This window comes from Phascolarctos cinereus, unplaced genomic scaffold (assembly GCF_003287225.1).
Source record: "Phascolarctos cinereus isolate Bilbo 61053 unplaced genomic scaffold, phaCin_HiC Scaffold_2;HRSCAF=192, whole genome shotgun sequence".
In the NCBI taxonomy this organism is placed as follows: Eukaryota; Metazoa; Chordata; class Mammalia; order Diprotodontia; family Phascolarctidae; genus Phascolarctos; species Phascolarctos cinereus.
Genome location: NW_027555625.1, coordinates 15,421,311 through 15,436,731, shown reverse-complemented (window position 1 = coordinate 15,436,731; position 15,421 = coordinate 15,421,311).

Sequence of the window (15,421 nt, the reverse complement as noted above, 5' to 3'; positions counted from 1 at the left end):
TCCCCCAAAATTGTTCAGTTTCTGACATAGAGTAGGTGTTTTAAAATTCTCATGACTAAAGCTTATTAATTGCAAGCATGATTGTTGCATTTTTTAGATGAGGAAATTTTACTTTAATATGAGAATCATTTGAACAATGATATGAGCCATGAGAGGCAGCATGGCCTGGTGGATACAGGCTGATGTCGAATTTATGAAGCTCTGGGTTTAAGTCCTATCTGTTACAGGTTTCTTTTCTTTGAAATTGTGCAAAGTTACTTAACCTATTAGTGAACAAGAATAATTTATAATACTCGAGTTACAGATAAGTCATTGACCTTCATTGGGAGAGGCGGTAAAGAGTTTTATTTGGCTGGTTGGGGGTCAAATACAGCTTGTTATTTCTGGCTGTGTTTTAACATTTGAAATCTTATAGGATACAGGATACTTAAGATTGCTGAATTTTTCTCATAATGGGAAGGAGATCACTGAAATGGAGAAAGAAAATCATTCATTTCCTTGATATTTCATGGAGTCTTCATTTTTTTCTGATCAATAGTTCCTCTATTCAAGTACATCCTTGACAAACATGCCTTTGTCTTTCCTGTCAATGTCCATCTTACCCAGATCGAATTTCACCTGCTCCATGAAGTTTGTATGACCGTCTAAACTGGAAAGTGATACCTGTGTTCTCTGAGGTTTTACATCATATGGCAAGATACCAAAAGCCTTTTACTATCTTAGGTACTCTCCTCTACACATATTCCACCTGATTACTTTCCTTTCTAAAATTTGGTGCCAAGAAATAAATATAAATTTCCAGAGATAATCTGACAAAGGCAGAATAAAATGCGACTGTAACTATACATTACTCTGGAGAAAGCCCGTGGAAAGCCCTATCCTTCTTCTGGAATTGAAGGAAGCTATGCTTTCACTTTTTCATAGAGAGATGGTTTTTCAATGACATAGGAACAAATAAAGTGGAAAAGACCTTCACTTTTCTGGAAGGATTGTCTAGAGAAGTCTCAGGGCAGCTAGGTGGTTCAGTGGACTGAAAGGCCTGGAATCAGGAAGACTTTAGTTCAGATCTGACCTTACACACTTACTAGCTGTGTAGGCAAGCCACTTAGACCTGTTTCCCTCAGTTTCTTCATCTGTAAATTGGGCTAGAGAAGGAAATGACAAGCCACTCTAATATTTTTACTAAGAAAATTCCCAATGGGGTCAGGAAGAGTTGGACATGACTGAACAACTAAACCACAACAAAGAGACAAGTGCTTCTTTGGGGGCCTTTTTTGAAATGGCTGGAACTGGAAGAAACCCTGAGTGAGCATAAAGAATGTTTATCTTTGTCATCAAAAATCGCAGTTGGAAAGGAACTGTTTAGATGGAGACCTCTGTATCATATTTCTATTTCACACACACACACACACACACATATGCACATATGAGTATATCTATCAAGTCTATCTGTCTACCTACCTATTTCTATTTACAGTATTGAATCGACAAACTAAGGAATTTGCATATGGGTAATAGATATAATAGTGGACTTGAAATTGGGGAGGCCTTGATTTAAATCTTGCCTCAGATTATTGACTCATTTTGTGAATCTGGGCAACTCTCTTAATTTCTCTGAGATATGCTTATAAGTATGCAGGATGTGTATATACATATATGTATAATGTTGCGGGAAATGTTTATTGCATTTTTTAACCTAACCCTGTGTGGCTGAGAAATCAGACCCTGTTCCTTAGAGACTAGATTTGTTTAATGCTTAACTAAGGACCTTGGCTATGCTGACCAGAAAAACCCTGTCAGATCTGAAGACCGATGAAATGAAGGTGAGAAGTTTTCTCCCATTACAGATTTCAAACAACCACGTGTCTTATCTGGAAACTGCCTCTGTGCTGCCCAATCAGCTACTGTTTCCTTGTTCCCTTTTTAAAAATTCTATATAAAATGTAATTTATAGACACCTGGGGGAGGGGACCCCTTCTTTTTTGGCTTTCCTTTCTACCAGATGACTTAATAAACTTCTTTCTAATTTGATTCATTTCTTGGTTTTGTTCTCAGCCAACAATATATGTGTATATAATATATATAGCATAATATCATGCATAACACATGTATGTACATATTCTATGTGTATATGTATGTATATAACACACATGTACAAACACAAGCATATGCATATACCTATATGTATGTATATATAAATATAAACACATATGTGTATATGTGTGTGTATCCACATCTGAGTGCATGTATATAAAACAAATCTCAGAGGAATTAAGAGAGTTGCCCAGATTCCCAAAGTCAGTAAATAAGCTGAAGCAGGATTTAAATCAGTCTTCTTTTCTCCAAGTCCACCATTTTATCCATTCTATTCCTTAGCTTGGCAATTAAATACCCACAATCTGCCTTGGATTGAATTTTCTGGACTTTGTTTTTAAAATATTACTCCCTTTTATAAACTCTACCTTCAGCTAATCTGGAATAACAGATTCCTTGGCCTTCTATGCATTACTTTCATGTCTTTGCAAGGGGTATATGCACTTTCTGTAATGCATTTCTCCTTTTCTTTCTGATCCTAGGATCATTAGCTTCTTTCAGATTTTGCCTCATATACCAGCTGCTATACAATTCTCCTCTCCTCTTAGCTTTTGGCATGCCTTCTCTCTAAATGCCCCTTCCCTCTTCCATTTATTTTTCATTTACTTAACCATGCATTTTATATATACATACATGCACATATACATACAAACACACACATATATACATAGATATACATATCTATATGTGGATACACACACACACACACACACACACACACACACACACATATCCTGTCCACCAGGAAAAGATGAGCTTCTTGAGAACTTGAGAATAAGGATTTTTTTTTACCAGTTTGTACTTTGTATCCCCCAAAGCTAGTTGTTTTGCAAATAATAGACAAAAAATATTTTGTTTACTAGAACAGAATTGAATTAAGGAGACCTAAGTGAAAACTATATTTACCCCTGTAGGAAGTAGCTGTTACATGTAATTTAGCATGTATCAGGTGCTGCCACATTTATAAAGGATGGCTGGCCATTGCTGGTTCTTGAGAAACAACTCGATGATCAGTTGTTGAATTGTATATGGATAACACTGTTGAATTTTAAACTCTTTGAGAGTTAGGTGCAGTTTTCAGAGGTAGCAGAGGACATCTGTTATGAATGATACCTTTTCAGAAGAACAAAGAATTTGACTGGGGAAAAGTACACCCCCCAAAAAAAAACTCACCTTGATGTTTTCCCTCCCATCCCCACATATGCCATTTACTCAGGCATTTTATAGACCAAAAGGGATCAACCCTTGGTAAATATGTCTAAAACCTTTACTCCCATAAAAAATTTGTTTTTCTTTTTTTTTAAATGGCTGTGTATTTTCTTTTTTGGAAGCTGAAATTTACACACTACAGCCTTCTTCAATCTGGAGAACATTTCTTATTAGCAGGTGAATGGTCACAGACTTTTTAACAGAGCTGAAACAAGAGTTGTTTAGTGCATGCTTTTTAGAATAAGGAAGCTATTTCATTATCTACCCCATCTCCTTCTTAGAATGCTAAAAGAACACATAATGGAGATCCATGTAAATGCTTCAAAGCCTGCTCCTGTTCTTGCCTGGCTTCTGCAAGACTCTGAAATTAAGCTAGGGACAATTTGCTGAAAGTGTTGGCATGGAAAATAATCCATGTTGGAAAGGAGTGTGAATGGAAATGAGATGGAAGCAAGAGTAATAATAATGAAACAGAAATTTTATAGTACTTTAAGTTTTTCAAATCAATTTACACTCATTATTACTGAAATCATTTGTGGTAGGTCCAACAAGAATTTTTATCCCCATTCTACTAATAATTAAACTGAAGAAAAATAGACAGATCTATCTATCTTTGCAATACATGCTCTTGAGTCAGTCTCCCAGATACTATTAGCACAGATGAGTCAGATCCAGGAGAGGTCATTTAACACCTCCCCTCAGGACTTTAGCATTAAAGTGAGAGACTGGGGGAGGGGTTTTTAAATTCTCTAGCTCATAAACTCCCACACTGTGTTTCTCCACATGCTTATAAGCTGATACCAAAAAGTCTATATGACTCAAGCACCTGAAGTGGTATAGTAATAATATATGATATAAAATATCCCTTCAAAAACCTGGGACACATTGTCTTACCAGCAAAAACTCATGAGGCTATGGGCTCAGGCATAGAGAAGATATAGCCAAAAAAATAATAGAGTAGCTTACAGCTCCTCTTTTGTAGAAGATTTGATTTCTTTTAATACCTTTTGGGAGCTACTTATGGACACCTTAACACGGTGTTACTTTCTTCTTGGATTCTTGTACAGTCCTGAAGCTTCATTTCCTCTCCTCCCCACAACCCCCTCTCTGTATGTGTGTGTATGTGTGTATGTGTGTGTGTGTGTGTGTGTGTGTGTAACACATACATATACACATAAATATATGTACATATACATACACGTGTATGTGGGTATGCGTATTATGAATGCATGTGTCTATGTACATATATGTGTGTGTTTGTATGTATGTATGTATATGTGTGCTAATCTGGCCAATAATCCAAATACTGGTTTTTAATTTAACTAGCTTGTTATTGTATAGAAAACCCGTGTTTTCATGTACAGTAATAGATTGTATTGCATTCATTCATTGATTAAATAATGATGTTCTCTTGTGCAAAAGGTCAGAGGGCTAGAATATCCTGTTAATTAAATATGAATGTAGGTACATTGATTGAATTATTGAGACACTCAGATACTTTTGGAGTGTATTAATAGTATCTAATAGTATTTCTATATAGTCTTTATCATTTTTCCTTCTTCATATAACTGTCCAATCAATTTGTCAACACCCTTAAAACTCTGTTCACTTTAGCATGGATTTTCCTCATGCAAGTTCAATGTGATTCATCTGTTTTCTCATTTTTGTTCTTCACATCATCTCTGCCTCTTCAGTAATTTTATCAAGTACTATGATAATAAAGTCAAAGTGTGGGAATTTCAAAGACCTTGATGTTCAAAAAACTTTGACAAAATCCATTCATTGAGGACTCTCTCCTCTATTCCAATCAGTATTAGTCAACTGGATATGATAGGGGTAGTATTATAAATTCTGCATATTTGCCCCCAGAGAGCTACAGATGGTAAGATCACTTGCATAGTCATAGGAGGCTATCTAACCTTCATTTTTTCTTGTCATGGTGACCAAGCCCAGTGTGGCACAGATTACTCAACTACCTGGAAAGTCCCTCCAAAAATAATTCTTGTACCTCTGGACCATTTTCTCTTGTCCAACATGATCTGGTGCCCACTTTATGACCATTTAGTCAGTGAGGATATCTGTTGCTTCAACCAACCTGTGACCTTGTTAATATATTATTTTACTTAGTTTAGCCTATATGTCATATGTCAACCAATGACATTACCCTGTATCTGGTATACCTTTTGTTGAATATTTAGATATTGAATCCTATAAAAATAGGGCCCTGGAAGGAGGGGTTGTCTCAGATCATTAGGAAATTCTGATGGCCACTTCATTGGAGGGGACCATGGATGCTTTAATAAAATGCCATTGGCTCAGAGCTCTGCCTCAGTTTCTCCTGCTGTAGGTTGGATAATTTTTATCCCTATAATTTGTTATTATTTTTTCAGATCTTTTCCTCCTAACTTTCATTCATTCATTTATCTTCATTTTAAGTCCCACAAGGAAGAGTTCAGTTTGTTGAGTCTCTAGCCAAGCATTTTTTAAACTGCTTTTCCTCCTAATACTTTACTCTCCTTGATGAAAGAATTAAAAGGAAATAGTCAGATTTTCAAGTGTGATATTGCACCACACACATATTGCTATCGCAGAATTTAGTAAAATATGAAGAAAATACAAAATGTCACTGCTTATTATTGACCATGAGAAATATTTGATTCAGTAGAACAAAATGGTATCTAAAAGTATCTTTTCCCACAAGTTTCCTTCCATTTTGATACAAAAATATTTCCTTGAAAGATATAACAAGAGAGACAACCTTATTCAATAACCTTCTAAATATTAATATAAAAATGAAGACTAAACCTGGGAGACAAGCTAATCAGACATGTCCATCAGCTTTTAAAAAAATATTTAATTTTAATTTATGGAATAAAACAAATCAGTCTATAAGATAGTATAGTAAAAAAAAGTTTGCACATTAAACTGTAAATCTATTATATACAACTTGATTTCCCTTTTAAATATATAATAAAGTTATCATGTAAATTTCTTTTTTGTGTGTGTTTAAAAACAACAAAAAAAGTTGATATATGAAAGGGTAAAATTTGAATTTGCTTTGAAAGCACTGTTGTATATTCCTGTTGCTATGACATCTAGCAGCTAGAACAGATGCTTAACACAATAACAACAGCATTTATATAGTACTTGGAGTGTACTAGGCACTGGGCTAAGCATTTTACAAATATAATCTTATTTTATCCTCACAACAAACCTGGGAGGAAGGTGCTATTGAATTTGCTGCATCTAGCCTGTATTTCTCCTATTACAGATGAGGAGTATGTTCAGATGTAGAAGAGTTCATTGACTTGCCCCAAAGTCCACAGAATTTCAGTGATTAAAAACCAAGCCTAGCTCAGGATCATAGGACCAAGAAGTAGAAGTTACTTTAAAGGTAAATCACTTATTAGAACCTATTCTTGTAAAGCTGAGGAAGCTGATGTCCAGAGACATGAATTAATTTGCCCAAAGTCACAAGGACACTCATGAACAGTGTAAACATTGCAACATGTCTGGAAGCTTACTAAATTTAAAAGGTATTAATTTTTCCTTAGGCATTTCTATTTTACAAAATCAATATCAATAGTAAAGATTCCCACAATCACTGCAGAATAATCCATGTTATTTGAGGTAAACAGTTCCTGTAGAGGGTTTCCATTGATTTTACTTTGATCACCAGCCCCAGAAGTGGAGAGAGATCTCATTCTTTTAAACAAAATAGTAGATGGTAAAGGGCACAGAAAAAAATCTAGACATGTCTTGTACCTAAATCTGTCCAGCAAGGATGCCCAGTGAAAGGGAAAAAAAAGACAAGGACATTTTTAGAGTAAGTGTCTGAATAATTTTAGAATTCAGGGGAGTGAGCGGGTAGATGCAGCTGTATGATAGTGGTTAGTTCATGTTCTCCCTATGCTACATGCTAACAGAGTGACCAGGGAAAGTCATTTTACCCTGCAGTTCCCTCAGGTGAAATCCTAAGACTGAAAGTTATAGGTGTTTCCCATCTATATCACAAAGATTGATTACACACCAGGAATTCCTCACACTATGAACTAACCAGTAAAGACCCTTTGCTGCACCTCCCCAACAGGAAAAGCCTGGGAAGAATCAGTTCTGTAACAGAATGGGGTCAATAAAATGGTGATAGTTCCAAGTAGAATGCAGAATAAAGTGTGATATGCGAGGTTTTATATGAGAAAAAGTAAGAGACTGATGGTGAAGAGGGCAATGGTCACAGTCTTTTATTTCTCTTAATGTCTTTTGTTTTTAATATCACCTTCAGCACTTTTACTGGGAAGGTGAGGATGATCAGAAACACATGAGATGTTCACACTGTCTGCTAACACCTTTCTCTATCTTATTAAACTGCCTTCATTCTGGGTGACCATTTTACACAGATGTTAATAGAGATGGTAATCATGACTTTAACATTGCTGAAACAACATTATAGACAGAGAAATTAGGTAGAAAGACTGATAGCTAGTAGATAAATAGAACCATAGAAAGATGAATAGATGAGAGAGAGAGAGAGAGAGAGAGAGAGAGAGAGAGAGAGAGAGAGAGAGAGAGAGAGAGAGAGTTAAGGGACTAGGGATGTTATTCCTGGAGAGAGAAAAATAATAGTTACAGGATGGGAAGAAAGGGAGATTATGAATACATTCAAACAAGGAAGGCTTCCTGCTGAAGACAAAATAAATTTCTCCTGAGTGGTTTCTGAAGACAGAAATGAGATCAGTTTTTAATAGGAATCCTGTTACCTCAGGAAAAATCAAACGATTGATAGCCTCCATAGTTGTAGTTGCAGTTGTTCCAGCAGTAAAGTTGTCCCTGATGACTATGTTCCCAGGGAGAGACAACAGAAAGCCAGAACCCTAGGATGAGAGCTCCATTAGGACTGGGACCTGGAAAAGAGTTGAGGATTTCTCGTGTTAGAAAGAAACATGCCAACCAGATGTTAGCACTCTGGGACAAAGTACTGGCTATCCCTCCTTAATTTTGATTCTGACTGCCACCAAGATATAACAATAATAGGCAGTGCTGATTTCAGCTTAATATAAGAATTTACTATCAATTGAGGAGCTACACAAGGCAATGGAAACAGGCTGGGTTTGGAGTCCAAGGGCTTGGGTTTGATTTGCGGGTCTCCAACTTCCTCACTTTTTGATCTTGGATTAAAATCACTCAGCTCTCTGGGCCCCAGATTCCTCAGAAAAATAAAGGAGTTGAACAAGATGAACTCAGTAGTTCCTTTCTTCTACAATCTATGAACCTATCAATTATAGTCACATGAAAACTGTATAAACTATCTTGTTGGTAGTTTCCAGATATTGAGTATTCAAATTTAAAGTGAATACCTACCATTCAAGCATCATGTCAAAAAGAGTTATGGGTAGGTAGGGGTTAGACTATGACATGTGGTACAGCAGAAAAATCCTTACCCCTAAAAGTGAAGAACTGAGTTTAAATGCTAAGCTTTGACATATAGTGACTTGGACAAGTGACTTCAGCAGCTAGGTGATAAAGGTGGCTAGAGTGTGGTATGGCACCTGGAGTTAGTAAAGTCTGAGTTCAAATTCTATCTTGGACACTTCCTAGCTGTGTGACCACAAAGAAATCACTTGACCTCTGTCTGCCTCAGTTTCTTCAACTGTGAAATGGGTATAATAAGAGTATCCACTTTTCAGGTTTCTTAGGATCAAATTAGATATTTGTAATTGTCTTTGCCAGCCTTAAAGTGCTGTATAAATGCTGCTTATTGTTCATATCAGTCACCTCTCTGGAGGTCAGTTACTTCAAAGAAGGTGGTTGGATTAAGTGACCTGTGGGGTCCCTTCCATCTCTGTAGTTTTGTGCCGGTGATACTTTAATCTTTTGAGAAATCTTTCCCTTTTCTTTTTCCAACTCTTTGTATCATTCTATAAATAAAATGAGTGAGTCTCAGGGTCCCATGTATAAAAGTAAGGGATGAGGTCCTAGTGATCAAAAGCTCAAAGTGAGTTTACTAGCAAAGAGAATAAAAGCTATTTTAAGCCAGGAGGGACCTGAGAGGTCAGAGTCCAACATCTTCATTTTATGGTTGGGGAAGCAGAGACACAGAAGGTTAACTAATTTGTCCAGATTCACAAAGCCATTTTGTATACCGGGCAGGATTTGATCCCAAGTCTTCTGAACTCCAAGTCCAGCACTATACACAATGCAACATCATACCTTCAAAGGAAGGAAATCAGGGAAAGAAAATGAGGACACAAAAGAAGGAGCTATTATGTGCAACCACCAATTTTGTCAGGAAACACACATAGCTTTGTGAGAAATGCTAACAGTTTGCTTCCCACAGAACTGATAAGAAAACAGGACAGAGGGAGATTGGTTTATTGGTTTCCTGGTTTACATAAATGTGTAAACAAGATGAGGGGAAGATTGGTTTTCACAGACTCTATAGAAACAATAGATATTGCATTGCAAACACAAGATGTTAAATGGGACTTGCAGGAATGTTGGGACAAGTTGGGGTTAAAGCCAAGTATTCCTATATAACCACTTGCTCTGCTCCTATATAGGTATGTGATTCCCCTGAGAGAACACACCCAATTCTTGAGAGAATTGCTAATAAAGTTATCTCTTCTCTCACTCCTCAACAGTGATTTCATTATGACCCAGCTAACTCTCCTTCAGGAAATTCACCGAGCCCAGTCTTGGGATGAATTCTGAATTGAGTCTGGGCTTTTTATGACAGCTTCATATTGCAATAGTGAACAGTGATCTCACCCTTTCCTTGGATCCATGTGTCTGACCTCTTCTAGAGCTGTCCTTATTTTACTTTCATGATCTTTTTTTCCCTCTCTATTTGTCAGTAGTTTATTTTAGCTTTGAGAATTCACCAGATACTCAGTTGGCTCCATCAATAATTTGTACATTTGTATATTAGGCTCTTAACTTGCACCAGCCACAGGAACATGGCACTGAAATAAAAGAGGCTTGAAACAAATATTCATAAATTGAACCCCCTGGATGGTCTTTGCGAAATTATAAAATACTTATTAAACTAAGTAATGGTCCATGCAGTTTCCACATTAGGAAGCAGAGAATTCCAATGTAGTTTAATTGTAGATATTTTCCAAATGACCTCCCCCCCAAACTTATTAAAAGGACAACATGGTTTGGTTTTTCAGGCTATTCTCTTCTTGTTATGCCCTCTTTATTTGAATTACTAAGCCACATTCTTAAGCAGAGCTTTCAACAAGCATCTGATTTCAGATTTACATTCCTTCTGGGCTACTTTCGTACCTTTTGGATTAAAGTAATCCCAGAAAAAGAACACAGCTAGGTCTTTTGGCTTCCTTTGTTTGTTTTCAGCAATTCCTTAACTAAAAGATGCATATCTGCATGAGTGACTGGTTAACAGAAGCATCAGGGGAATAATAAGGTCATTTCATCTATCATTATACAGGACTGGAATTACTGGAGAAGATAGGAGAGCTATGCCCAGCAACATGCATGACCTAGACATGTACTGCAAAATACACCATGACAAGTAGCATGAAAGGCACCCACAAATCAATGTCTGAAGGTAAATTCACATGATTTGGGGAAGAATCATTGCCAGAACTAGAGCAAGGCTCAGGTTGGCCAAGAAGGGGTGGGGAGGAAGTTCTAAAGTAAGTATTCTAAGAGGCAGAGGTTGGGAAGGTGAACGTTCTAGGCCTAGCACAGTGCTTAGTCCAGGGGTGATGATCCTGTGGTCTGGAGGCCACATGAGGCCTCTTTGCAGGTTCCTCACCTCTAGGCTAGTCAGAGCTCACAGGGCGTGGTGAACTTCATCAAGTGCCATGTGCTGCAGGAGGCCTTTTTCCACCTCCTAGCTTTTCATGCTTTCTCTAAAAATACCTTTTGTATACTCTTTATTTGTCCTGAAGGCACAGAGAGAGACAGACAGAGACAGAGACAGAGACAGAGAGAGACAGAGAGATAGAAAGACAGAGAGCAGAATATACATATTAAGACATCTACCTGGACAACTAGGTGATGCAGTAAATATAGCATTGGGCCTAGGGTCCAGAAGACTTGTTTTCAAATTCAGCTTCAGAATGTATGATTTGTGTGATCTTCTGTTTAGCTAATTTTCCTCAATTGTAAAAATAGGTTAGTGATAGTATCGACTTCCCAGAGTTCTTGTGAGGAAGAAGAGACATAATAGTCATAAAGCGCTTGGCTCAGTGCCTGGTAAACAGTAAGTACTTAGTCAGGCTTCTCTCCTTACTTTTTCTCCCCTTTCTTTTCCTTGCCTTGCCTTACCTTCCTCTCTCCCTTCCTTCTTTCCTTCTTATTGCTACAGTTCTACCCTAACCTTACACTGCCAGGCAGCACTTCTATTTTGGCCTCTAGTCTAAGGCGTCTTCCCCAGTGGGCAGAAAGGACACAACAATGCCCTGATAAAATATGACTTCCTGGAAAGTAGAAGCTAGCTAATTTTTGACTTTGCATTTCTCACACCTAGCACATACAATGTCTGATGCATAATGAACACTTAATCAATTTGAGTTGAATGATTAAACAATTGATGGCTCAGTTTTTGTTTTTTCCCATTGATTCCCATACACATTGCTACTACCATTCCCGCTGATGATCACCACCAAAAACCACAACAAAAACATCAATGAAGCATAAGTGGGCGCCTTGGTGTTAGGGCCCAGGGCTCCTGCCTCCCTTTCCACAACTTTCTCCTATCTTTTCTGTCTCTGCACTCCATGATAAAGTATCTCTTTGACGACTGAATGCTCATCATTTGAAGTGTGCCGTGTGCCAAGACAGCCAGCTCCCCTGTATGGGAATCTTCCCTTTGTCAATCATGGATTTTTGTGAAGAAACATTTGAGACATAATCTATGTTGGAGGAAAGCACCAAAAACACCTGTAGAAAATCTGGTAATTACTGTTTGAGAGTGAAAAGCACACAACCTAAACATCCAGTTGTTGTAGTTAATTAAAGCCATACGCTCAAGTCGCAGCACAATGTGGTCCCCATAACACTGGAGTTGTATCTTCAGCGCTTACGTAATCAAAAATAGTCAAACATAAAATATTTCTGTCTCAGATAGATGGTTTGGAGTTGTTGATTACTTGTTTCAGTTATGTCCCACTTGTCATGATCCTATTTAGAATTTTTGTTTGTTTGTTTTGGTAAAGATACTGGAGTGGTCTGCCATTTCCTTCTCCAGCTCATTCTGTAGATGAGGAAACTGAGGCAAACAGTATGGCCCAGGGTCATACAGCTAGTAAGTATCTGAGGCTGGATTTGAATTCAGGTTTTTTTGAGTCCAGGCCCAGCATTCTATCCACTACACCACTTACTGCCCCCATGATTCGGAGAAGGCCTTTTCTTTGAATTCAGGAGATATTTGTCTCTTCTTACTGACCTGGGAGAGGCCAGAGAAGCTATGAATGTGCTAGATGCTCGCTTCTGCTTCTCCTCCAGGCTACAGGACTCTTGAAAGATTTTGGAACCTCACTGGAGGTGAGTGTGACACATCATCTCTGCCTGTGTAAATGGTGATTCTACCACTTTAAACCAGATGGGTACATGGAAATTATCTGTTCACAACCTTTCTTTCTCTGATGAGAAAACTGAGGATCAGAGACCTTACAAAATTTTCAGCCAGACATTTAGATTTCTCCGCAAGCTGGGCCCAAACTAGCGTTAGTGTCAAATGAATAACACTGGACGTGTAGAGTTAGGAGGAGAAAAAGCTGAGGTCTAGCTTCATTGGGACGTTTCTCTTCCTGTTCGTGAGCTTGTGGTCCTGTGATGGGGAAGCTCCTTGATGCGCTAACAAGCAAACAGACCTAAAAGGTACATGGAACCTTACAAAAACGGCCACAATAGGTGTTGAATGGGAGACACGGAACAACAGACAATAAAGAAGTTGAGAAGGACAAGTTTGAGCTACAGGCATATGGTCCACTTTATATCCAAAGCAAAGGCAGATTGTGAGTTACAGCAGCCTCTAATCTCAGTGTGGGTAAGCCGTGGTGAGTTAGGTGCTACTGTTCCAGTACTGATTTAGTGCAAGATGAGAGTTCTTACACTGGCTGCAGAATATTTGGAATTAGTCATCTCCTCTTGAACTGTTGCTAGGACACCAAAGGGAAAGACAGGCTGTGACCTGGCTGTTTGCTTGTTTACTCTGCCTCAAAGAGATTAGAACTAAAAAGTCAGTGGAATGTTATTTTCTATGATATTTGAGTCTTGTGTTTTTGAATTTTACTACTCCTTTATGAAATCTAATGAAACAAATCAACTACGATCAACGAGCAATTGACTAAAGTAACCCACTAGGTTTAGAAAGGAATGGAAGTGGTCAACATGGTGGTGGGAATAACAAGCCAAAGAATGACACGGGCTGTATCCTAAATTCCACGTGCTCAGTATATGAGAGATGAGTCAATAATAGGCAGGGCCAGAGTGTCATATGATCAATAGTCACCTTTCCCTTTATCTTGGTTTCTAAGTAACAACCTGTGTCATGTTTGCATGTTATATGCTCCTATTGAAATTTAAGTTCCTTACGGATAGGGAAGGTATGTTTTTGTTGTTTCCTTGTTGTTTGTGTGTTTTGTCCCCCTCCATTGGAAACCCAATACTTACCACAGCGATAGTTTAGGGGGTAGTTCTGATTTTATCTAAATGAGTAAGTCCAAATGTAGGAATTAATTCTAATGCCCCAGCTCAGCAAGTTGTATATAATTCCTTTCTTAGAATGGTATTTGCCTGGAGCACTGATAAAGAAATCACTCATGGCCACACGTTGTGTGTATGTTAGTGCCAAGACTTGCACCCAGGACCTTCTGATTCCAAGGTCATTCCTTGGAATCACCTATGACAATACCCCCTTACACTCACATAATAGGTACTTATTAATACTTTTAAATGGCTTTTGAATCATGGAACATAAAGTCTTGTGACATTTGCCAGTTCTCTAATCATTATCTTAGTGCCGCATATGTCTTGTCTGCCAGCCAAAAGTCTTCAGAGAAACAGAGATTAATGCCACTGGAAAGGATCTTACATGTTCCTTTAGTATATTTAATAAATATGGGTGAAGTAAATTTGTGAGATATTAAATAACTAACCCATGGTCACAAAGATGACTAGTGACATTACCAGGATAACACCAAAGCTACCCAAGTCCTAGTCTAATGATGTTTGTCCTACAGAATCCTGGCCTGTGCATAAGGCAAAGTATGTGCTCAGTAAAGGCTCTGTATATGGAGAGGTCATCCTTCTCTGTACAAGCACAAGCAGGGAAATGTTTAGGAAAACTATATACTTTAGTGAAGGGGAATTCAAAATGTTGAAATTAGGTCATAATGCCAACAAAACTGTTTTCTTGATATTTATCAGACTGACTACTGTATAGTGTCTTGAATAGCTTCATGCAAGTGGCTAAGAGACAAGTTCTCTCATAACCCTCTAGCTCTCCCAGATGTCTCTCATGAATCACAATTATATTTAGCTGCCCCAGTTTCTTTGTGTTGCCTGGAGGGAGTATCTCAAGGAGCAGGAGGGTTAAATGAAAGGGAAATATATGACTAGACTCAAAGGGAGAGGTAAGTTTCTTGTTTTCCCTCCATCTCTGTCTAGGATTAAAGAATCACAATATATGAGTCCAATGAGACCATCTAGTGCAATTGATGCCCAAATAAAAATCCTCTCTATAAGATACAGAACAATTTGCTTTGCAGCATTTGTTGAAGGAACTTCAACTTGGGAAAACTTTACTATCTCAAGGCAGGCCATTTTGGGATCACTCTAAGTGTTTAGAATTTTCCTTACACAATCCCAAATTTGTATGTTTGTGACTTCTTTTTTTTCTCTGTAAATTTATTTATTTTTACCTTTCAACATTCCCTACCACAAGATTTTGAATTCCAAATATTGTCCCCATCTCATCCCTCCCTCCACCCTAAGACAGTGTGCATTCTGAACACCTTTTCCCCTAATCTATCCTTTCTTCTATCTTAACCCCAACCTTATCCCCTTCCTCTTCTATTTTCCTGTAGAATAGGATAGATTTCAATACCCCATTGCCTGTATATCTTATTTCCCAGTTGCATGTGAAAAC